At 43.5% G+C, this 18,038-nt stretch overlaps 47 non-coding genes across 47 annotated transcripts; 24 read left to right on the top strand and 23 right to left on the bottom strand.

Annotated features, from left to right (window-relative positions):
- Positions 1-167: 167 nt before the first annotated feature.
- Trnay-gua (transfer RNA tyrosine (anticodon GUA)) lies at positions 168-256 on the top strand. The gene is given in 2 exon segments: positions 168-204; positions 221-256. It is a non-coding gene; the product is annotated as a tRNA-Tyr (tRNA).
- Positions 257-614: 358 nt separating this feature from the next.
- Trnaq-cug (transfer RNA glutamine (anticodon CUG)) lies at positions 615-686 on the bottom strand. Its single transcript has one exon. It is a non-coding gene; the product is annotated as a tRNA-Gln (tRNA).
- A 247-nt stretch (positions 687-933) lies between these two features.
- Positions 934-1,022, top strand: Trnay-gua (transfer RNA tyrosine (anticodon GUA)). Its single transcript is given in 2 exon segments — positions 934-970; positions 987-1,022. It is a non-coding gene; the product is annotated as a tRNA-Tyr (tRNA).
- A 358-nt stretch (positions 1,023-1,380) lies between these two features.
- On the bottom strand, positions 1,381-1,452 carry Trnaq-cug (transfer RNA glutamine (anticodon CUG)). Its single transcript has one exon. It is a non-coding gene; the product is annotated as a tRNA-Gln (tRNA).
- Positions 1,453-1,699: 247 nt separating this feature from the next.
- On the top strand, positions 1,700-1,788 carry Trnay-gua (transfer RNA tyrosine (anticodon GUA)). The gene is given in 2 exon segments: positions 1,700-1,736; positions 1,753-1,788. It is a non-coding gene; the product is annotated as a tRNA-Tyr (tRNA).
- Positions 1,789-2,146: 358 nt separating this feature from the next.
- Trnaq-cug (transfer RNA glutamine (anticodon CUG)) lies at positions 2,147-2,218 on the bottom strand. Its single transcript has one exon. It is a non-coding gene; the product is annotated as a tRNA-Gln (tRNA).
- A 247-nt stretch (positions 2,219-2,465) lies between these two features.
- Positions 2,466-2,554, top strand: Trnay-gua (transfer RNA tyrosine (anticodon GUA)). Its single transcript is given in 2 exon segments — positions 2,466-2,502; positions 2,519-2,554. It is a non-coding gene; the product is annotated as a tRNA-Tyr (tRNA).
- A 358-nt stretch (positions 2,555-2,912) lies between these two features.
- Positions 2,913-2,984, bottom strand: Trnaq-cug (transfer RNA glutamine (anticodon CUG)). Its single transcript has one exon. It is a non-coding gene; the product is annotated as a tRNA-Gln (tRNA).
- Positions 2,985-3,231: 247 nt separating this feature from the next.
- On the top strand, positions 3,232-3,320 carry Trnay-gua (transfer RNA tyrosine (anticodon GUA)). Its single transcript is given in 2 exon segments — positions 3,232-3,268; positions 3,285-3,320. It is a non-coding gene; the product is annotated as a tRNA-Tyr (tRNA).
- A 358-nt stretch (positions 3,321-3,678) lies between these two features.
- On the bottom strand, positions 3,679-3,750 carry Trnaq-cug (transfer RNA glutamine (anticodon CUG)). Its single transcript has one exon. It is a non-coding gene; the product is annotated as a tRNA-Gln (tRNA).
- Positions 3,751-3,997: 247 nt separating this feature from the next.
- Trnay-gua (transfer RNA tyrosine (anticodon GUA)) lies at positions 3,998-4,086 on the top strand. The gene is given in 2 exon segments: positions 3,998-4,034; positions 4,051-4,086. It is a non-coding gene; the product is annotated as a tRNA-Tyr (tRNA).
- Positions 4,087-4,444: 358 nt separating this feature from the next.
- Trnaq-cug (transfer RNA glutamine (anticodon CUG)) lies at positions 4,445-4,516 on the bottom strand. Its single transcript has one exon. It is a non-coding gene; the product is annotated as a tRNA-Gln (tRNA).
- Positions 4,517-4,763: 247 nt separating this feature from the next.
- On the top strand, positions 4,764-4,852 carry Trnay-gua (transfer RNA tyrosine (anticodon GUA)). Its single transcript is given in 2 exon segments — positions 4,764-4,800; positions 4,817-4,852. It is a non-coding gene; the product is annotated as a tRNA-Tyr (tRNA).
- Positions 4,853-5,210: 358 nt separating this feature from the next.
- Positions 5,211-5,282, bottom strand: Trnaq-cug (transfer RNA glutamine (anticodon CUG)). Its single transcript has one exon. It is a non-coding gene; the product is annotated as a tRNA-Gln (tRNA).
- Positions 5,283-5,529: 247 nt separating this feature from the next.
- Positions 5,530-5,618, top strand: Trnay-gua (transfer RNA tyrosine (anticodon GUA)). Its single transcript is given in 2 exon segments — positions 5,530-5,566; positions 5,583-5,618. It is a non-coding gene; the product is annotated as a tRNA-Tyr (tRNA).
- Positions 5,619-5,976: 358 nt separating this feature from the next.
- Trnaq-cug (transfer RNA glutamine (anticodon CUG)) lies at positions 5,977-6,048 on the bottom strand. Its single transcript has one exon. It is a non-coding gene; the product is annotated as a tRNA-Gln (tRNA).
- Positions 6,049-6,295: 247 nt separating this feature from the next.
- Positions 6,296-6,384, top strand: Trnay-gua (transfer RNA tyrosine (anticodon GUA)). Its single transcript is given in 2 exon segments — positions 6,296-6,332; positions 6,349-6,384. It is a non-coding gene; the product is annotated as a tRNA-Tyr (tRNA).
- A 358-nt stretch (positions 6,385-6,742) lies between these two features.
- On the bottom strand, positions 6,743-6,814 carry Trnaq-cug (transfer RNA glutamine (anticodon CUG)). Its single transcript has one exon. It is a non-coding gene; the product is annotated as a tRNA-Gln (tRNA).
- A 247-nt stretch (positions 6,815-7,061) lies between these two features.
- On the top strand, positions 7,062-7,150 carry Trnay-gua (transfer RNA tyrosine (anticodon GUA)). The gene is given in 2 exon segments: positions 7,062-7,098; positions 7,115-7,150. It is a non-coding gene; the product is annotated as a tRNA-Tyr (tRNA).
- Positions 7,151-7,508: 358 nt separating this feature from the next.
- On the bottom strand, positions 7,509-7,580 carry Trnaq-cug (transfer RNA glutamine (anticodon CUG)). The gene has a single exon. It is a non-coding gene; the product is annotated as a tRNA-Gln (tRNA).
- Positions 7,581-7,827: 247 nt separating this feature from the next.
- Positions 7,828-7,916, top strand: Trnay-gua (transfer RNA tyrosine (anticodon GUA)). Its single transcript is given in 2 exon segments — positions 7,828-7,864; positions 7,881-7,916. It is a non-coding gene; the product is annotated as a tRNA-Tyr (tRNA).
- Positions 7,917-8,274: 358 nt separating this feature from the next.
- Trnaq-cug (transfer RNA glutamine (anticodon CUG)) lies at positions 8,275-8,346 on the bottom strand. Its single transcript has one exon. It is a non-coding gene; the product is annotated as a tRNA-Gln (tRNA).
- Positions 8,347-8,593: 247 nt separating this feature from the next.
- On the top strand, positions 8,594-8,682 carry Trnay-gua (transfer RNA tyrosine (anticodon GUA)). Its single transcript is given in 2 exon segments — positions 8,594-8,630; positions 8,647-8,682. It is a non-coding gene; the product is annotated as a tRNA-Tyr (tRNA).
- A 358-nt stretch (positions 8,683-9,040) lies between these two features.
- On the bottom strand, positions 9,041-9,112 carry Trnaq-cug (transfer RNA glutamine (anticodon CUG)). Its single transcript has one exon. It is a non-coding gene; the product is annotated as a tRNA-Gln (tRNA).
- Positions 9,113-9,359: 247 nt separating this feature from the next.
- Trnay-gua (transfer RNA tyrosine (anticodon GUA)) lies at positions 9,360-9,448 on the top strand. The gene is given in 2 exon segments: positions 9,360-9,396; positions 9,413-9,448. It is a non-coding gene; the product is annotated as a tRNA-Tyr (tRNA).
- A 358-nt stretch (positions 9,449-9,806) lies between these two features.
- On the bottom strand, positions 9,807-9,878 carry Trnaq-cug (transfer RNA glutamine (anticodon CUG)). The gene has a single exon. It is a non-coding gene; the product is annotated as a tRNA-Gln (tRNA).
- A 247-nt stretch (positions 9,879-10,125) lies between these two features.
- Trnay-gua (transfer RNA tyrosine (anticodon GUA)) lies at positions 10,126-10,214 on the top strand. The gene is given in 2 exon segments: positions 10,126-10,162; positions 10,179-10,214. It is a non-coding gene; the product is annotated as a tRNA-Tyr (tRNA).
- Positions 10,215-10,572: 358 nt separating this feature from the next.
- Positions 10,573-10,644, bottom strand: Trnaq-cug (transfer RNA glutamine (anticodon CUG)). Its single transcript has one exon. It is a non-coding gene; the product is annotated as a tRNA-Gln (tRNA).
- A 247-nt stretch (positions 10,645-10,891) lies between these two features.
- Positions 10,892-10,980, top strand: Trnay-gua (transfer RNA tyrosine (anticodon GUA)). The gene is given in 2 exon segments: positions 10,892-10,928; positions 10,945-10,980. It is a non-coding gene; the product is annotated as a tRNA-Tyr (tRNA).
- Positions 10,981-11,338: 358 nt separating this feature from the next.
- On the bottom strand, positions 11,339-11,410 carry Trnaq-cug (transfer RNA glutamine (anticodon CUG)). The gene has a single exon. It is a non-coding gene; the product is annotated as a tRNA-Gln (tRNA).
- A 247-nt stretch (positions 11,411-11,657) lies between these two features.
- On the top strand, positions 11,658-11,746 carry Trnay-gua (transfer RNA tyrosine (anticodon GUA)). The gene is given in 2 exon segments: positions 11,658-11,694; positions 11,711-11,746. It is a non-coding gene; the product is annotated as a tRNA-Tyr (tRNA).
- A 358-nt stretch (positions 11,747-12,104) lies between these two features.
- Positions 12,105-12,176, bottom strand: Trnaq-cug (transfer RNA glutamine (anticodon CUG)). Its single transcript has one exon. It is a non-coding gene; the product is annotated as a tRNA-Gln (tRNA).
- Positions 12,177-12,423: 247 nt separating this feature from the next.
- Positions 12,424-12,512, top strand: Trnay-gua (transfer RNA tyrosine (anticodon GUA)). The gene is given in 2 exon segments: positions 12,424-12,460; positions 12,477-12,512. It is a non-coding gene; the product is annotated as a tRNA-Tyr (tRNA).
- A 358-nt stretch (positions 12,513-12,870) lies between these two features.
- Trnaq-cug (transfer RNA glutamine (anticodon CUG)) lies at positions 12,871-12,942 on the bottom strand. The gene has a single exon. It is a non-coding gene; the product is annotated as a tRNA-Gln (tRNA).
- Positions 12,943-13,189: 247 nt separating this feature from the next.
- On the top strand, positions 13,190-13,278 carry Trnay-gua (transfer RNA tyrosine (anticodon GUA)). The gene is given in 2 exon segments: positions 13,190-13,226; positions 13,243-13,278. It is a non-coding gene; the product is annotated as a tRNA-Tyr (tRNA).
- Positions 13,279-13,636: 358 nt separating this feature from the next.
- Trnaq-cug (transfer RNA glutamine (anticodon CUG)) lies at positions 13,637-13,708 on the bottom strand. The gene has a single exon. It is a non-coding gene; the product is annotated as a tRNA-Gln (tRNA).
- Positions 13,709-13,955: 247 nt separating this feature from the next.
- Positions 13,956-14,044, top strand: Trnay-gua (transfer RNA tyrosine (anticodon GUA)). The gene is given in 2 exon segments: positions 13,956-13,992; positions 14,009-14,044. It is a non-coding gene; the product is annotated as a tRNA-Tyr (tRNA).
- A 358-nt stretch (positions 14,045-14,402) lies between these two features.
- Positions 14,403-14,474, bottom strand: Trnaq-cug (transfer RNA glutamine (anticodon CUG)). The gene has a single exon. It is a non-coding gene; the product is annotated as a tRNA-Gln (tRNA).
- Positions 14,475-14,721: 247 nt separating this feature from the next.
- On the top strand, positions 14,722-14,810 carry Trnay-gua (transfer RNA tyrosine (anticodon GUA)). The gene is given in 2 exon segments: positions 14,722-14,758; positions 14,775-14,810. It is a non-coding gene; the product is annotated as a tRNA-Tyr (tRNA).
- A 358-nt stretch (positions 14,811-15,168) lies between these two features.
- On the bottom strand, positions 15,169-15,240 carry Trnaq-cug (transfer RNA glutamine (anticodon CUG)). Its single transcript has one exon. It is a non-coding gene; the product is annotated as a tRNA-Gln (tRNA).
- A 247-nt stretch (positions 15,241-15,487) lies between these two features.
- Positions 15,488-15,576, top strand: Trnay-gua (transfer RNA tyrosine (anticodon GUA)). The gene is given in 2 exon segments: positions 15,488-15,524; positions 15,541-15,576. It is a non-coding gene; the product is annotated as a tRNA-Tyr (tRNA).
- A 358-nt stretch (positions 15,577-15,934) lies between these two features.
- On the bottom strand, positions 15,935-16,006 carry Trnaq-cug (transfer RNA glutamine (anticodon CUG)). Its single transcript has one exon. It is a non-coding gene; the product is annotated as a tRNA-Gln (tRNA).
- Positions 16,007-16,253: 247 nt separating this feature from the next.
- On the top strand, positions 16,254-16,342 carry Trnay-gua (transfer RNA tyrosine (anticodon GUA)). Its single transcript is given in 2 exon segments — positions 16,254-16,290; positions 16,307-16,342. It is a non-coding gene; the product is annotated as a tRNA-Tyr (tRNA).
- A 358-nt stretch (positions 16,343-16,700) lies between these two features.
- Trnaq-cug (transfer RNA glutamine (anticodon CUG)) lies at positions 16,701-16,772 on the bottom strand. Its single transcript has one exon. It is a non-coding gene; the product is annotated as a tRNA-Gln (tRNA).
- Positions 16,773-17,019: 247 nt separating this feature from the next.
- Positions 17,020-17,108, top strand: Trnay-gua (transfer RNA tyrosine (anticodon GUA)). Its single transcript is given in 2 exon segments — positions 17,020-17,056; positions 17,073-17,108. It is a non-coding gene; the product is annotated as a tRNA-Tyr (tRNA).
- A 358-nt stretch (positions 17,109-17,466) lies between these two features.
- Trnaq-cug (transfer RNA glutamine (anticodon CUG)) lies at positions 17,467-17,538 on the bottom strand. Its single transcript has one exon. It is a non-coding gene; the product is annotated as a tRNA-Gln (tRNA).
- Positions 17,539-17,785: 247 nt separating this feature from the next.
- On the top strand, positions 17,786-17,874 carry Trnay-gua (transfer RNA tyrosine (anticodon GUA)). Its single transcript is given in 2 exon segments — positions 17,786-17,822; positions 17,839-17,874. It is a non-coding gene; the product is annotated as a tRNA-Tyr (tRNA).
- The last annotated feature ends 164 nt before the right edge of the window (positions 17,875-18,038 follow it).

Below are 18,038 nucleotides of genomic sequence, written 5' to 3'. Positions count from 1 at the left end.
TAATTGATACGATCGAGCATTATAAAACTTAATCTGGGCAATGTTTGCAGTTGCAGCCGATGGCTGCATTTCTGTGCGTCTATATGGCCGCGCTGAGTAGCTGTGTGTGGAAACGAAAGACAGGGACGGAGCTAAAGCAATCAGTACGAATAACAAAGTAAGCAGAGCCTCTGGTAGCTCAGTTGGTAGAGCGGTGGACTGTAGTGGAGGATTCACAGTTATCCATAGGTCGCTGGTTCAAATCCGGCCCAGAGGACTGTTTTTCTAATCTCACGAGCAAAGAGGCTCCAGAGCATGCCCACTCGGTCAGAACCTCCCTATGTTTTAAACCTATTTTAAAGGAAATTCATTTGCTCAGCTTGTAATAGCTAGTTGATAATCATGGGATTCTTAGCCTCCGTAGGTTAATGATAAATCTTCGAATTATCTTAAAATTGCTTGCTCTTACAGGCATTACTCGTTTAATGTGCTATATAGGTCACATAGTCGCACCAATATTCAGCCGTTTCATAGACGTCTCGTTATTTACACAAACGTAGGAACTAAATCCCTGAGCCTATCACTGCTACTTCCTCGGCGAGAAACGCTTATTACAGAAAATTTAGACTAAACGAAGGTTCCACCGAGATTCGAACTCGGATCGCTGGATTCAGAGTCCAGAGTGCTAACCGTTACACCATGGAACCAGACAGGAGCATGGGACTCGTAAATACACTTAGCAGTACTCTGACATAATTCAGACACTTCCTACTTGCATTTTTTAACCTAATTGATACGATCGAGCATTATAAAACTTAATCTGGGCAATGTTTGCAGTTGCAGCCGATGGCTGCATTTCTGTGCGTCTATATGGCCGCGCTGAGTAGCTGTGTGTGGAAACGAAAGACAGGGACGGAGCTAAAGCAATCAGTACGAATAACAAAGTAAGCAGAGCCTCTGGTAGCTCAGTTGGTAGAGCGGTGGACTGTAGTGGAGGATTCACAGTTATCCATAGGTCGCTGGTTCAAATCCGGCCCAGAGGACTGTTTTTCTAATCTCACGAGCAAAGAGGCTCCAGAGCATGCCCACTCGGTCAGAACCTCCCTATGTTTTAAACCTATTTTAAAGGAAATTCATTTGCTCAGCTTGTAATAGCTAGTTGATAATCATGGGATTCTTAGCCTCCGTAGGTTAATGATAAATCTTCGAATTATCTTAAAATTGCTTGCTCTTACAGGCATTACTCGTTTAATGTGCTATATAGGTCACATAGTCGCACCAATATTCAGCCGTTTCATAGACGTCTCGTTATTTACACAAACGTAGGAACTAAATCCCTGAGCCTATCACTGCTACTTCCTCGGCGAGAAACGCTTATTACAGAAAATTTAGACTAAACGAAGGTTCCACCGAGATTCGAACTCGGATCGCTGGATTCAGAGTCCAGAGTGCTAACCGTTACACCATGGAACCAGACAGGAGCATGGGACTCGTAAATACACTTAGCAGTACTCTGACATAATTCAGACACTTCCTACTTGCATTTTTTAACCTAATTGATACGATCGAGCATTATAAAACTTAATCTGGGCAATGTTTGCAGTTGCAGCCGATGGCTGCATTTCTGTGCGTCTATATGGCCGCGCTGAGTAGCTGTGTGTGGAAACGAAAGACAGGGACGGAGCTAAAGCAATCAGTACGAATAACAAAGTAAGCAGAGCCTCTGGTAGCTCAGTTGGTAGAGCGGTGGACTGTAGTGGAGGATTCACAGTTATCCATAGGTCGCTGGTTCAAATCCGGCGCAGAGGACTGTTTTTCTAATCTCACGAGCAAAGAGGCTCCAGAGCATGCCCACTCGGTCAGAACCTCCCTATGTTTTAAACCTATTTTAAAGGAAATTCATTTGCTCAGCTTGTAATAGCTAGTTGATAATCATGGGATTCTTAGCCTCCGTAGGTTAATGATAAATCTTCGAATTATCTTAAAATTGCTTGCTCTTACAGGCATTACTCGTTTAATGTGCTATATAGGTCACATAGTCGCACCAATATTCAGCCGTTTCATAGACGTCTCGTTATTTACACAAACGTAGGAACTAAATCCCTGAGCCTATCACTGCTACTTCCTCGGCGAGAAACGCTTATTACAGAAAATTTAGACTAAACGAAGGTTCCACCGAGATTCGAACTCGGATCGCTGGATTCAGAGTCCAGAGTGCTAACCGTTACACCATGGAACCAGACAGGAGCATGGGACTCGTAAATACACTTAGCAGTACTCTGACATAATTCAGACACTTCCTACTTGCATTTTTTAACCTAATTGATACGATCGAGCATTATAAAACTTAATCTGGGCAATGTTTGCAGTTGCAGCCGATGGCTGCATTTCTGTGCGTCTATATGGCCGCGCTGAGTAGCTGTGTGTGGAAACGAAAGACAGGGACGGAGCTAAAGCAATCAGTACGAATAACAAAGTAAGCAGAGCCTCTGGTAGCTCAGTTGGTAGAGCGGTGGACTGTAGTGGAGGATTCACAGTTATCCATAGGTCGCTGGTTCAAATCCGGCCCAGAGGACTGTTTTTCTAATCTCACGAGCAAAGAGGCTCCAGAGCATGCCCACTCGGTCAGAACCTCCCTATGTTTTAAACCTATTTTAAAGGAAATTCATTTGCTCAGCTTGTAATAGCTAGTTGATAATCATGGGATTCTTAGCCTCCGTAGGTTAATGATAAATCTTCGAATTATCTTAAAATTGCTTGCTCTTACAGGCATTACTCGTTTAATGTGCTATATAGGTCACATAGTCGCACCAATATTCAGCCGTTTCATAGACGTCTCGTTATTTACACAAACGTAGGAACTAAATCCCTGAGCCTATCACTGCTACTTCCTCGGCGAGAAACGCTTATTACAGAAAATTTAGACTAAACGAAGGTTCCACCGAGATTCGAACTCGGATCGCTGGATTCAGAGTCCAGAGTGCTAACCGTTACACCATGGAACCAGACAGGAGCATGGGACTCGTAAATACACTTAGCAGTACTCTGACATAATTCAGACACTTCCTACTTGCATTTTTTAACCTAATTGATACGATCGAGCATTATAAAACTTAATCTGGGCAATGTTTGCAGTTGCAGCCGATGGCTGCATTTCTGTGCGTCTATATGGCCGCGCTGAGTAGCTGTGTGTGGAAACGAAAGACAGGGACGGAGCTAAAGCAATCAGTACGAATAACAAAGTAAGCAGAGCCTCTGGTAGCTCAGTTGGTAGAGCGGTGGACTGTAGTGGAGGATTCACAGTTATCCATAGGTCGCTGGTTCAAATCCGGCCCAGAGGACTGTTTTTCTAATCTCACGAGCAAAGAGGCTCCAGAGCATGCCCACTCGGTCAGAACCTCCCTATGTTTTAAACCTATTTTAAAGGAAATTCATTTGCTCAGCTTGTAATAGCTAGTTGATAATCATGGGATTCTTAGCCTCCGTAGGTTAATGATAAATCTTCGAATTATCTTAAAATTGCTTGCTCTTACAGGCATTACTCGTTTAATGTGCTATATAGGTCACATAGTCGCACCAATATTCAGCCGTTTCATAGACGTCTCGTTATTTACACAAACGTAGGAACTAAATCCCTGAGCCTATCACTGCTACTTCCTCGGCGAGAAACGCTTATTACAGAAAATTTAGACTAAACGAAGGTTCCACCGAGATTCGAACTCGGATCGCTGGATTCAGAGTCCAGAGTGCTAACCGTTACACCATGGAACCAGACAGGAGCATGGGACTCGTAAATACACTTAGCAGTACTCTGACATAATTCAGACACTTCCTACTTGCATTTTTTAACCTAATTGATACGATCGAGCATTATAAAACTTAATCTGGGCAATGTTTGCAGTTGCAGCCGATGGCTGCATTTCTGTGCGTCTATATGGCCGCGCTGAGTAGCTGTGTGTGGAAACGAAAGACAGGGACGGAGCTAAAGCAATCAGTACGAATAACAAAGTAAGCAGAGCCTCTGGTAGCTCAGTTGGTAGAGCGGTGGACTGTAGTGGAGGATTCACAGTTATCCATAGGTCGCTGGTTCAAATCCGGCCCAGAGGACTGTTTTTCTAATCTCACGAGCAAAGAGGCTCCAGAGCATGCCCACTCGGTCAGAACCTCCCTATGTTTTAAACCTATTTTAAAGGAAATTCATTTGCTCAGCTTGTAATAGCTAGTTGATAATCATGGGATTCTTAGCCTCCGTAGGTTAATGATAAATCTTCGAATTATCTTAAAATTGCTTGCTCTTACAGGCATTACTCGTTTAATGTGCTATATAGGTCACATAGTCGCACCAATATTCAGCCGTTTCATAGACGTCTCGTTATTTACACAAACGTAGGAACTAAATCCCTGAGCCTATCACTGCTACTTCCTCGGCGAGAAACGCTTATTACAGAAAATTTAGACTAAACGAAGGTTCCACCGAGATTCGAACTCGGATCGCTGGATTCAGAGTCCAGAGTGCTAACCGTTACACCATGGAACCAGACAGGAGCATGGGACTCGTAAATACACTTAGCAGTACTCTGACATAATTCAGACACTTCCTACTTGCATTTTTTAACCTAATTGATACGATCGAGCATTATAAAACTTAATCTGGGCAATGTTTGCAGTTGCAGCCGATGGCTGCATTTCTGTGCGTCTATATGGCCGCGCTGAGTAGCTGTGTGTGGAAACGAAAGACAGGGACGGAGCTAAAGCAATCAGTACGAATAACAAAGTAAGCAGAGCCTCTGGTAGCTCAGTTGGTAGAGCGGTGGACTGTAGTGGAGGATTCACAGTTATCCATAGGTCGCTGGTTCAAATCCGGCCCAGAGGACTGTTTTTCTAATCTCACGAGCAAAGAGGCTCCAGAGCATGCCCACTCGGTCAGAACCTCCCTATGTTTTAAACCTATTTTAAAGGAAATTCATTTGCTCAGCTTGTAATAGCTAGTTGATAATCATGGGATTCTTAGCCTCCGTAGGTTAATGATAAATCTTCGAATTATCTTAAAATTGCTTGCTCTTACAGGCATTACTCGTTTAATGTGCTATATAGGTCACATAGTCGCACCAATATTCAGCCGTTTCATAGACGTCTCGTTATTTACACAAACGTAGGAACTAAATCCCTGAGCCTATCACTGCTACTTCCTCGGCGAGAAACGCTTATTACAGAAAATTTAGACTAAACGAAGGTTCCACCGAGATTCGAACTCGGATCGCTGGATTCAGAGTCCAGAGTGCTAACCGTTACACCATGGAACCAGACAGGAGCATGGGACTCGTAAATACACTTAGCAGTACTCTGACATAATTCAGACACTTCCTACTTGCATTTTTTAACCTAATTGATACGATCGAGCATTATAAAACTTAATCTGGGCAATGTTTGCAGTTGCAGCCGATGGCTGCATTTCTGTGCGTCTATATGGCCGCGCTGAGTAGCTGTGTGTGGAAACGAAAGACAGGGACGGAGCTAAAGCAATCAGTACGAATAACAAAGTAAGCAGAGCCTCTGGTAGCTCAGTTGGTAGAGCGGTGGACTGTAGTGGAGGATTCACAGTTATCCATAGGTCGCTGGTTCAAATCCGGCCCAGAGGACTGTTTTTCTAATCTCACGAGCAAAGAGGCTCCAGAGCATGCCCACTCGGTCAGAACCTCCCTATGTTTTAAACCTATTTTAAAGGAAATTCATTTGCTCAGCTTGTAATAGCTAGTTGATAATCATGGGATTCTTAGCCTCCGTAGGTTAATGATAAATCTTCGAATTATCTTAAAATTGCTTGCTCTTACAGGCATTACTCGTTTAATGTGCTATATAGGTCACATAGTCGCACCAATATTCAGCCGTTTCATAGACGTCTCGTTATTTACACAAACGTAGGAACTAAATCCCTGAGCCTATCACTGCTACTTCCTCGGCGAGAAACGCTTATTACAGAAAATTTAGACTAAACGAAGGTTCCACCGAGATTCGAACTCGGATCGCTGGATTCAGAGTCCAGAGTGCTAACCGTTACACCATGGAACCAGACAGGAGCATGGGACTCGTAAATACACTTAGCAGTACTCTGACATAATTCAGACACTTCCTACTTGCATTTTTTAACCTAATTGATACGATCGAGCATTATAAAACTTAATCTGGGCAATGTTTGCAGTTGCAGCCGATGGCTGCATTTCTGTGCGTCTATATGGCCGCGCTGAGTAGCTGTGTGTGGAAACGAAAGACAGGGACGGAGCTAAAGCAATCAGTACGAATAACAAAGTAAGCAGAGCCTCTGGTAGCTCAGTTGGTAGAGCGGTGGACTGTAGTGGAGGATTCACAGTTATCCATAGGTCGCTGGTTCAAATCCGGCCCAGAGGACTGTTTTTCTAATCTCACGAGCAAAGAGGCTCCAGAGCATGCCCACTCGGTCAGAACCTCCCTATGTTTTAAACCTATTTTAAAGGAAATTCATTTGCTCAGCTTGTAATAGCTAGTTGATAATCATGGGATTCTTAGCCTCCGTAGGTTAATGATAAATCTTCGAATTATCTTAAAATTGCTTGCTCTTACAGGCATTACTCGTTTAATGTGCTATATAGGTCACATAGTCGCACCAATATTCAGCCGTTTCATAGACGTCTCGTTATTTACACAAACGTAGGAACTAAATCCCTGAGCCTATCACTGCTACTTCCTCGGCGAGAAACGCTTATTACAGAAAATTTAGACTAAACGAAGGTTCCACCGAGATTCGAACTCGGATCGCTGGATTCAGAGTCCAGAGTGCTAACCGTTACACCATGGAACCAGACAGGAGCATGGGACTCGTAAATACACTTAGCAGTACTCTGACATAATTCAGACACTTCCTACTTGCATTTTTTAACCTAATTGATACGATCGAGCATTATAAAACTTAATCTGGGCAATGTTTGCAGTTGCAGCCGATGGCTGCATTTCTGTGCGTCTATATGGCCGCGCTGAGTAGCTGTGTGTGGAAACGAAAGACAGGGACGGAGCTAAAGCAATCAGTACGAATAACAAAGTAAGCAGAGCCTCTGGTAGCTCAGTTGGTAGAGCGGTGGACTGTAGTGGAGGATTCACAGTTATCCATAGGTCGCTGGTTCAAATCCGGCCCAGAGGACTGTTTTTCTAATCTCACGAGCAAAGAGGCTCCAGAGCATGCCCACTCGGTCAGAACCTCCCTATGTTTTAAACCTATTTTAAAGGAAATTCATTTGCTCAGCTTGTAATAGCTAGTTGATAATCATGGGATTCTTAGCCTCCGTAGGTTAATGATAAATCTTCGAATTATCTTAAAATTGCTTGCTCTTACAGGCATTACTCGTTTAATGTGCTATATAGGTCACATAGTCGCACCAATATTCAGCCGTTTCATAGACGTCTCGTTATTTACACAAACGTAGGAACTAAATCCCTGAGCCTATCACTGCTACTTCCTCGGCGAGAAACGCTTATTACAGAAAATTTAGACTAAACGAAGGTTCCACCGAGATTCGAACTCGGATCGCTGGATTCAGAGTCCAGAGTGCTAACCGTTACACCATGGAACCAGACAGGAGCATGGGACTCGTAAATACACTTAGCAGTACTCTGACATAATTCAGACACTTCCTACTTGCATTTTTTAACCTAATTGATACGATCGAGCATTATAAAACTTAATCTGGGCAATGTTTGCAGTTGCAGCCGATGGCTGCATTTCTGTGCGTCTATATGGCCGCGCTGAGTAGCTGTGTGTGGAAACGAAAGACAGGGACGGAGCTAAAGCAATCAGTACGAATAACAAAGTAAGCAGAGCCTCTGGTAGCTCAGTTGGTAGAGCGGTGGACTGTAGTGGAGGATTCACAGTTATCCATAGGTCGCTGGTTCAAATCCGGCCCAGAGGACTGTTTTTCTAATCTCACGAGCAAAGAGGCTCCAGAGCATGCCCACTCGGTCAGAACCTCCCTATGTTTTAAACCTATTTTAAAGGAAATTCATTTGCTCAGCTTGTAATAGCTAGTTGATAATCATGGGATTCTTAGCCTCCGTAGGTTAATGATAAATCTTCGAATTATCTTAAAATTGCTTGCTCTTACAGGCATTACTCGTTTAATGTGCTATATAGGTCACATAGTCGCACCAATATTCAGCCGTTTCATAGACGTCTCGTTATTTACACAAACGTAGGAACTAAATCCCTGAGCCTATCACTGCTACTTCCTCGGCGAGAAACGCTTATTACAGAAAATTTAGACTAAACGAAGGTTCCACCGAGATTCGAACTCGGATCGCTGGATTCAGAGTCCAGAGTGCTAACCGTTACACCATGGAACCAGACAGGAGCATGGGACTCGTAAATACACTTAGCAGTACTCTGACATAATTCAGACACTTCCTACTTGCATTTTTTAACCTAATTGATACGATCGAGCATTATAAAACTTAATCTGGGCAATGTTTGCAGTTGCAGCCGATGGCTGCATTTCTGTGCGTCTATATGGCCGCGCTGAGTAGCTGTGTGTGGAAACGAAAGACAGGGACGGAGCTAAAGCAATCAGTACGAATAACAAAGTAAGCAGAGCCTCTGGTAGCTCAGTTGGTAGAGCGGTGGACTGTAGTGGAGGATTCACAGTTATCCATAGGTCGCTGGTTCAAATCCGGCCCAGAGGACTGTTTTTCTAATCTCACGAGCAAAGAGGCTCCAGAGCATGCCCACTCGGTCAGAACCTCCCTATGTTTTAAACCTATTTTAAAGGAAATTCATTTGCTCAGCTTGTAATAGCTAGTTGATAATCATGGGATTCTTAGCCTCCGTAGGTTAATGATAAATCTTCGAATTATCTTAAAATTGCTTGCTCTTACAGGCATTACTCGTTTAATGTGCTATATAGGTCACATAGTCGCACCAATATTCAGCCGTTTCATAGACGTCTCGTTATTTACACAAACGTAGGAACTAAATCCCTGAGCCTATCACTGCTACTTCCTCGGCGAGAAACGCTTATTACAGAAAATTTAGACTAAACGAAGGTTCCACCGAGATTCGAACTCGGATCGCTGGATTCAGAGTCCAGAGTGCTAACCGTTACACCATGGAACCAGACAGGAGCATGGGACTCGTAAATACACTTAGCAGTACTCTGACATAATTCAGACACTTCCTACTTGCATTTTTTAACCTAATTGATACGATCGAGCATTATAAAACTTAATCTGGGCAATGTTTGCAGTTGCAGCCGATGGCTGCATTTCTGTGCGTCTATATGGCCGCGCTGAGTAGCTGTGTGTGGAAACGAAAGACAGGGACGGAGCTAAAGCAATCAGTACGAATAACAAAGTAAGCAGAGCCTCTGGTAGCTCAGTTGGTAGAGCGGTGGACTGTAGTGGAGGATTCACAGTTATCCATAGGTCGCTGGTTCAAATCCGGCCCAGAGGACTGTTTTTCTAATCTCACGAGCAAAGAGGCTCCAGAGCATGCCCACTCGGTCAGAACCTCCCTATGTTTTAAACCTATTTTAAAGGAAATTCATTTGCTCAGCTTGTAATAGCTAGTTGATAATCATGGGATTCTTAGCCTCCGTAGGTTAATGATAAATCTTCGAATTATCTTAAAATTGCTTGCTCTTACAGGCATTACTCGTTTAATGTGCTATATAGGTCACATAGTCGCACCAATATTCAGCCGTTTCATAGACGTCTCGTTATTTACACAAACGTAGGAACTAAATCCCTGAGCCTATCACTGCTACTTCCTCGGCGAGAAACGCTTATTACAGAAAATTTAGACTAAACGAAGGTTCCACCGAGATTCGAACTCGGATCGCTGGATTCAGAGTCCAGAGTGCTAACCGTTACACCATGGAACCAGACAGGAGCATGGGACTCGTAAATACACTTAGCAGTACTCTGACATAATTCAGACACTTCCTACTTGCATTTTTTAACCTAATTGATACGATCGAGCATTATAAAACTTAATCTGGGCAATGTTTGCAGTTGCAGCCGATGGCTGCATTTCTGTGCGTCTATATGGCCGCGCTGAGTAGCTGTGTGTGGAAACGAAAGACAGGGACGGAGCTAAAGCAATCAGTACGAATAACAAAGTAAGCAGAGCCTCTGGTAGCTCAGTTGGTAGAGCGGTGGACTGTAGTGGAGGATTCACAGTTATCCATAGGTCGCTGGTTCAAATCCGGCCCAGAGGACTGTTTTTCTAATCTCACGAGCAAAGAGGCTCCAGAGCATGCCCACTCGGTCAGAACCTCCCTATGTTTTAAACCTATTTTAAAGGAAATTCATTTGCTCAGCTTGTAATAGCTAGTTGATAATCATGGGATTCTTAGCCTCCGTAGGTTAATGATAAATCTTCGAATTATCTTAAAATTGCTTGCTCTTACAGGCATTACTCGTTTAATGTGCTATATAGGTCACATAGTCGCACCAATATTCAGCCGTTTCATAGACGTCTCGTTATTTACACAAACGTAGGAACTAAATCCCTGAGCCTATCACTGCTACTTCCTCGGCGAGAAACGCTTATTACAGAAAATTTAGACTAAACGAAGGTTCCACCGAGATTCGAACTCGGATCGCTGGATTCAGAGTCCAGAGTGCTAACCGTTACACCATGGAACCAGACAGGAGCATGGGACTCGTAAATACACTTAGCAGTACTCTGACATAATTCAGACACTTCCTACTTGCATTTTTTAACCTAATTGATACGATCGAGCATTATAAAACTTAATCTGGGCAATGTTTGCAGTTGCAGCCGATGGCTGCATTTCTGTGCGTCTATATGGCCGCGCTGAGTAGCTGTGTGTGGAAACGAAAGACAGGGACGGAGCTAAAGCAATCAGTACGAATAACAAAGTAAGCAGAGCCTCTGGTAGCTCAGTTGGTAGAGCGGTGGACTGTAGTGGAGGATTCACAGTTATCCATAGGTCGCTGGTTCAAATCCGGCCCAGAGGACTGTTTTTCTAATCTCACGAGCAAAGAGGCTCCAGAGCATGCCCACTCGGTCAGAACCTCCCTATGTTTTAAACCTATTTTAAAGGAAATTCATTTGCTCAGCTTGTAATAGCTAGTTGATAATCATGGGATTCTTAGCCTCCGTAGGTTAATGATAAATCTTCGAATTATCTTAAAATTGCTTGCTCTTACAGGCATTACTCGTTTAATGTGCTATATAGGTCACATAGTCGCACCAATATTCAGCCGTTTCATAGACGTCTCGTTATTTACACAAACGTAGGAACTAAATCCCTGAGCCTATCACTGCTACTTCCTCGGCGAGAAACGCTTATTACAGAAAATTTAGACTAAACGAAGGTTCCACCGAGATTCGAACTCGGATCGCTGGATTCAGAGTCCAGAGTGCTAACCGTTACACCATGGAACCAGACAGGAGCATGGGACTCGTAAATACACTTAGCAGTACTCTGACATAATTCAGACACTTCCTACTTGCATTTTTTAACCTAATTGATACGATCGAGCATTATAAAACTTAATCTGGGCAATGTTTGCAGTTGCAGCCGATGGCTGCATTTCTGTGCGTCTATATGGCCGCGCTGAGTAGCTGTGTGTGGAAACGAAAGACAGGGACGGAGCTAAAGCAATCAGTACGAATAACAAAGTAAGCAGAGCCTCTGGTAGCTCAGTTGGTAGAGCGGTGGACTGTAGTGGAGGATTCACAGTTATCCATAGGTCGCTGGTTCAAATCCGGCCCAGAGGACTGTTTTTCTAATCTCACGAGCAAAGAGGCTCCAGAGCATGCCCACTCGGTCAGAACCTCCCTATGTTTTAAACCTATTTTAAAGGAAATTCATTTGCTCAGCTTGTAATAGCTAGTTGATAATCATGGGATTCTTAGCCTCCGTAGGTTAATGATAAATCTTCGAATTATCTTAAAATTGCTTGCTCTTACAGGCATTACTCGTTTAATGTGCTATATAGGTCACATAGTCGCACCAATATTCAGCCGTTTCATAGACGTCTCGTTATTTACACAAACGTAGGAACTAAATCCCTGAGCCTATCACTGCTACTTCCTCGGCGAGAAACGCTTATTACAGAAAATTTAGACTAAACGAAGGTTCCACCGAGATTCGAACTCGGATCGCTGGATTCAGAGTCCAGAGTGCTAACCGTTACACCATGGAACCAGACAGGAGCATGGGACTCGTAAATACACTTAGCAGTACTCTGACATAATTCAGACACTTCCTACTTGCATTTTTTAACCTAATTGATACGATCGAGCATTATAAAACTTAATCTGGGCAATGTTTGCAGTTGCAGCCGATGGCTGCATTTCTGTGCGTCTATATGGCCGCGCTGAGTAGCTGTGTGTGGAAACGAAAGACAGGGACGGAGCTAAAGCAATCAGTACGAATAACAAAGTAAGCAGAGCCTCTGGTAGCTCAGTTGGTAGAGCGGTGGACTGTAGTGGAGGATTCACAGTTATCCATAGGTCGCTGGTTCAAATCCGGCCCAGAGGACTGTTTTTCTAATCTCACGAGCAAAGAGGCTCCAGAGCATGCCCACTCGGTCAGAACCTCCCTATGTTTTAAACCTATTTTAAAGGAAATTCATTTGCTCAGCTTGTAATAGCTAGTTGATAATCATGGGATTCTTAGCCTCCGTAGGTTAATGATAAATCTTCGAATTATCTTAAAATTGCTTGCTCTTACAGGCATTACTCGTTTAATGTGCTATATAGGTCACATAGTCGCACCAATATTCAGCCGTTTCATAGACGTCTCGTTATTTACACAAACGTAGGAACTAAATCCCTGAGCCTATCACTGCTACTTCCTCGGCGAGAAACGCTTATTACAGAAAATTTAGACTAAACGAAGGTTCCACCGAGATTCGAACTCGGATCGCTGGATTCAGAGTCCAGAGTGCTAACCGTTACACCATGGAACCAGACAGGAGCATGGGACTCGTAAATACACTTAGCAGTACTCTGACATAATTCAGACACTTCCTACTTGCATTTTTTAACCTAATTGATACGATCGAGCATTATAAAACTTAATCTGGGCAATGTTTGCAGTTGCAGCCGATGGCTGCATTTCTGTGCGTCTATATGGCCGCGCTGAGTAGCTGTGTGTGGAAACGAAAGACAGGGACGGAGCTAAAGCAATCAGTACGAATAACAAAGTAAGCAGAGCCTCTGGTAGCTCAGTTGGTAGAGCGGTGGACTGTAGTGGAGGATTCACAGTTATCCATAGGTCGCTGGTTCAAATCCGGCCCAGAGGACTGTTTTTCTAATCTCACGAGCAAAGAGGCTCCAGAGCATGCCCACTCGGTCAGAACCTCCCTATGTTTTAAACCTATTTTAAAGGAAATTCATTTGCTCAGCTTGTAATAGCTAGTTGATAATCATGGGATTCTTAGCCTCCGTAGGTTAATGATAAATCTTCGAATTATCTTAAAATTGCTTGCTCTTACAGGCATTACTCGTTTAATGTGCTATATAGGTCACATAGTCGCACCAATATTCAGCCGTTTCATAGACGTCTCGTTATTTACACAAACGTAGGAACTAAATCCCTGAGCCTATCACTGCTACTTCCTCGGCGAGAAACGCTTATTACAGAAAATTTAGACTAAACGAAGGTTCCACCGAGATTCGAACTCGGATCGCTGGATTCAGAGTCCAGAGTGCTAACCGTTACACCATGGAACCAGACAGGAGCATGGGACTCGTAAATACACTTAGCAGTGCTCTGACATAATTCAGACACTTCCTACTTGCATTTTTTAACCTAATTGATACGATCGAGCATTATAAAACTTAATCTGGGCAATGTTTGCAGTTGCAGCCGATGGCTGCATTTCTGTGCGTCTATATGGCCGCGCTGAGTAGCTGTGTGTGGAAACGAAAGACAGGGACGGAGCTAAAGCAATCAGTACGAATAACAAAGTAAGCAGAGCCTCTGGTAGCTCAGTTGGTAGAGCGGTGGACTGTAGTGGAGGATTCACAGTTATCCATAGGTCGCTGGTTCAAATCCGGCCCAGAGGACTGTTTTTCTAATCTCACGAGCAAAGAGGCTCCAGAGCATGCCCACTCGGTCAGAACCTCCCTATGTTTTAAACCTATTTTAAAGGAAATTCATTTGCTCAGCTTGTAATAGCTAGTTGATAATCATGGGATTCTTAGCCTCCGTAGGTTAATGATAAATCTTCGAATTATCTTAAAATTGCTTGCTCTTACAGGCATTACTCGTTTAATGTGCTATATAGGTCACATAGTCGCACCAATATTCAGCCGTTTCATAGACGTCTCGTTATTTACACAAACGTAGGAACTAAATCCCTGAGCCTATCACTGCTACTTCCTCGGCGAGAAACGCTTATTACAGAAAATTTAGACTAAACGAAGGTTCCACCGAGATTCGAACTCGGATCGCTGGATTCAGAGTCCAGAGTGCTAACCGTTACACCATGGAACCAGACAGGAGCATGGGACTCGTAAATACACTTAGCAGTACTCTGACATAATTCAGACACTTCCTACTTGCATTTTTTAACCTAATTGATACGATCGAGCATTATAAAACTTAATCTGGGCAATGTTTGCAGTTGCAGCCGATGGCTGCATTTCTGTGCGTCTATATGGCCGCGCTGAGTAGCTGTGTGTGGAAACGAAAGACAGGGACGGAGCTAAAGCAATCAGTACGAATAACAAAGTAAGCAGAGCCTCTGGTAGCTCAGTTGGTAGAGCGGTGGACTGTAGTGGAGGATTCACAGTTATCCATAGGTCGCTGGTTCAAATCCGGCCCAGAGGACTGTTTTTCTAATCTCACGAGCAAAGAGGCTCCAGAGCATGCCCACTCGGTCAGAACCTCCCTATGTTTTAAACCTATTTTAAAGGAAATTCATTTGCTCAGCTTGTAATAGCTAGTTGATAATCATGGGATTCTTAGCCTCCGTAGGTTAATGATAAATCTTCGAATTATCTTAAAATTGCTTGCTCTTACAGGCATTACTCGTTTAATGTGCTATATAGGTCACATAGTCGCACCAATATTCAGCCGTTTCATAGACGTCTCGTTATTTACACAAACGTAGGAACTAAATCCCTGAGCCTATCACTGCTACTTCCTCGGCGAGAAACGCTTATTACAGAAAATTTAGACTAAACGAAGGTTCCACCGAGATTCGAACTCGGATCGCTGGATTCAGAGTCCAGAGTGCTAACCGTTACACCATGGAACCAGACAGGAGCATGGGACTCGTAAATACACTTAGCAGTACTCTGACATAATTCAGACACTTCCTACTTGCATTTTTTAACCTAATTGATACGATCGAGCATTATAAAACTTAATCTGGGCAATGTTTGCAGTTGCAGCCGATGGCTGCATTTCTGTGCGTCTATATGGCCGCGCTGAGTAGCTGTGTGTGGAAACGAAAGACAGGGACGGAGCTAAAGCAATCAGTACGAATAACAAAGTAAGCAGAGCCTCTGGTAGCTCAGTTGGTAGAGCGGTGGACTGTAGTGGAGGATTCACAGTTATCCATAGGTCGCTGGTTCAAATCCGGCCCAGAGGACTGTTTTTCTAATCTCACGAGCAAAGAGGCTCCAGAGCATGCCCACTCGGTCAGAACCTCCCTATGTTTTAAACCTATTTTAAAGGAAATTCATTTGCTCAGCTTGTAATAGCTAGTTGATAATCATGGGATTCTTAGCCTCCGTAGGTTAATGATAAATCTTCGAATTATCTTAAAATTGCTTGCTCTTACAGGCATTACTCGTTTAATGTGCTATATAGGTCACATAGTCGCACCAATATTCAGCCGTTTCATAGACGTCTCGTTATTTACACAAACGTAGGAACTAAATCCCTGAGCCTATCACTGCTACTTCCTCGGCGAGAAACGCTTATTACAGAAAATTTAGACTAAACGAAGGTTCCACCGAGATTCGAACTCGGATCGCTGGATTCAGAGTCCAGAGTGCTAACCGTTACACCATGGAACCAGACAGGAGCATGGGACTCGTAAATACACTTAGCAGTACTCTGACATAATTCAGACACTTCCTACTTGCATTTTTTAACCTAATTGATACGATCGAGCATTATAAAACTTAATCTGGGCAATGTTTGCAGTTGCAGCCGATGGCTGCATTTCTGTGCGTCTATATGGCCGCGCTGAGTAGCTGTGTGTGGAAACGAAAGACAGGGACGGAGCTAAAGCAATCAGTACGAATAACAAAGTAAGCAGAGCCTCTGGTAGCTCAGTTGGTAGAGCGGTGGACTGTAGTGGAGGATTCACAGTTATCCATAGGTCGCTGGTTCAAATCCGGCCCAGAGGACTGTTTTTCTAATCTCACGAGCAAAGAGGCTCCAGAGCATGCCCACTCGGTCAGAACCTCCCTATGTTTTAAACCTATTTTAAAGGAAATTCATTTGCTCAGCTTGTAATAGCTAGTTGATAATCATGGGATTCTTAGCCTCCGTAGGTTAATGATAAATCTTCGAATTATCTTAAAATTGCTTGCTCTTACAGGCATTACTCGTTTAATGTGCTATATAGGTCACATAGTCGCACCAATATTCAGCCGTTTCATAGACGTCTCGTTATTTACACAAACGTAGGAACTAAATCCCTGAGCCTATCACTGCTACTTCCTCGGCGAGAAACGCTTATTACAGAAAATTTAGACTAAACGAAGGTTCCACCGAGATTCGAACTCGGATCGCTGGATTCAGAGTCCAGAGTGCTAACCGTTACACCATGGAACCAGACAGGAGCATGGGACTCGTAAATACACTTAGCAGTACTCTGACATAATTCAGACACTTCCTACTTGCATTTTTTAACCTAATTGATACGATCGAGCATTATAAAACTTAATCTGGGCAATGTTTGCAGTTGCAGCCGATGGCTGCATTTCTGTGCGTCTATATGGCCGCGCTGAGTAGCTGTGTGTGGAAACGAAAGACAGGGACGGAGCTAAAGCAATCAGTACGAATAACAAAGTAAGCAGAGCCTCTGGTAGCTCAGTTGGTAGAGCGGTGGACTGTAGTGGAGGATTCACAGTTATCCATAGGTCGCTGGTTCAAATCCGGCCCAGAGGACTGTTTTTCTAATCTCACGAGCAAAGAGGCTCCAGAGCATGCCCACTCGGTCAGAACCTCCCTATGTTTTAAACCTATTTTAAAGGAAATTCATTTGCTCAGCTTGTAATAGCTAGTTGATAATCATGGGATTCTTAGCCTCCGTAGGTTAATGATAAATCTTCGAATTATCTTAAAATTGCTTGCTCTTACAGGCATTACTCGTTTAATGTGCTATATAGGTCACATAGTCGCACCAATATTCAGCCGTTTCATAGACGTCTCGTTATTTACACAAACGTAGGAACTAAATCCCTGAGCCTATCACTGCTACTTCCTCGGCGAGAAACGCTTATTACAGAAAATTTAGACTAAACGAAGGTTCCACCGAGATTCGAACTCGGATCGCTGGATTCAGAGTCCAGAGTGCTAACCGTTACACCATGGAACCAGACAGGAGCATGGGACTCGTAAATACACTTAGCAGTACTCTGACATAATTCAGACACTTCCTACTTGCATTTTTTAACCTAATTGATACGATCGAGCATTATAAAACTTAATCTGGGCAATGTTTGCAGTTGCAGCCGATGGCTGCATTTCTGTGCGTCTATATGGCCGCGCTGAGTAGCTGTGTGTGGAAACGAAAGACAGGGACGGAGCTAAAGCAATCAGTACGAATAACAAAGTAAGCAGAGCCTCTGGTAGCTCAGTTGGTAGAGCGGTGGACTGTAGTGGAGGATTCACAGTTATCCATAGGTCGCTGGTTCAAATCCGGCCCAGAGGACTGTTTTTCTAATCTCACGAGCAAAGAGGCTCCAGAGCATGCCCACTCGGTCAGAACCTCCCTATGTTTTAAACCTATTTTAAAGGAAATTCATTTGCTCAGCTTGTAATAGCTAGTTGATAATCATGGGATTCTTAGCCTCCGTAGGTTAATGATAAATCTTC

This window comes from Schistocerca cancellata, unplaced genomic scaffold (assembly GCF_023864275.1).
Source record: "Schistocerca cancellata isolate TAMUIC-IGC-003103 unplaced genomic scaffold, iqSchCanc2.1 HiC_scaffold_710, whole genome shotgun sequence".
Classification (NCBI taxonomy): domain Eukaryota; kingdom Metazoa; phylum Arthropoda; class Insecta; order Orthoptera; family Acrididae; genus Schistocerca; species Schistocerca cancellata.
Note: the sequence above shows the minus strand (reverse complement) of the source record. Positions and strands in the feature narration are given on the sequence as shown.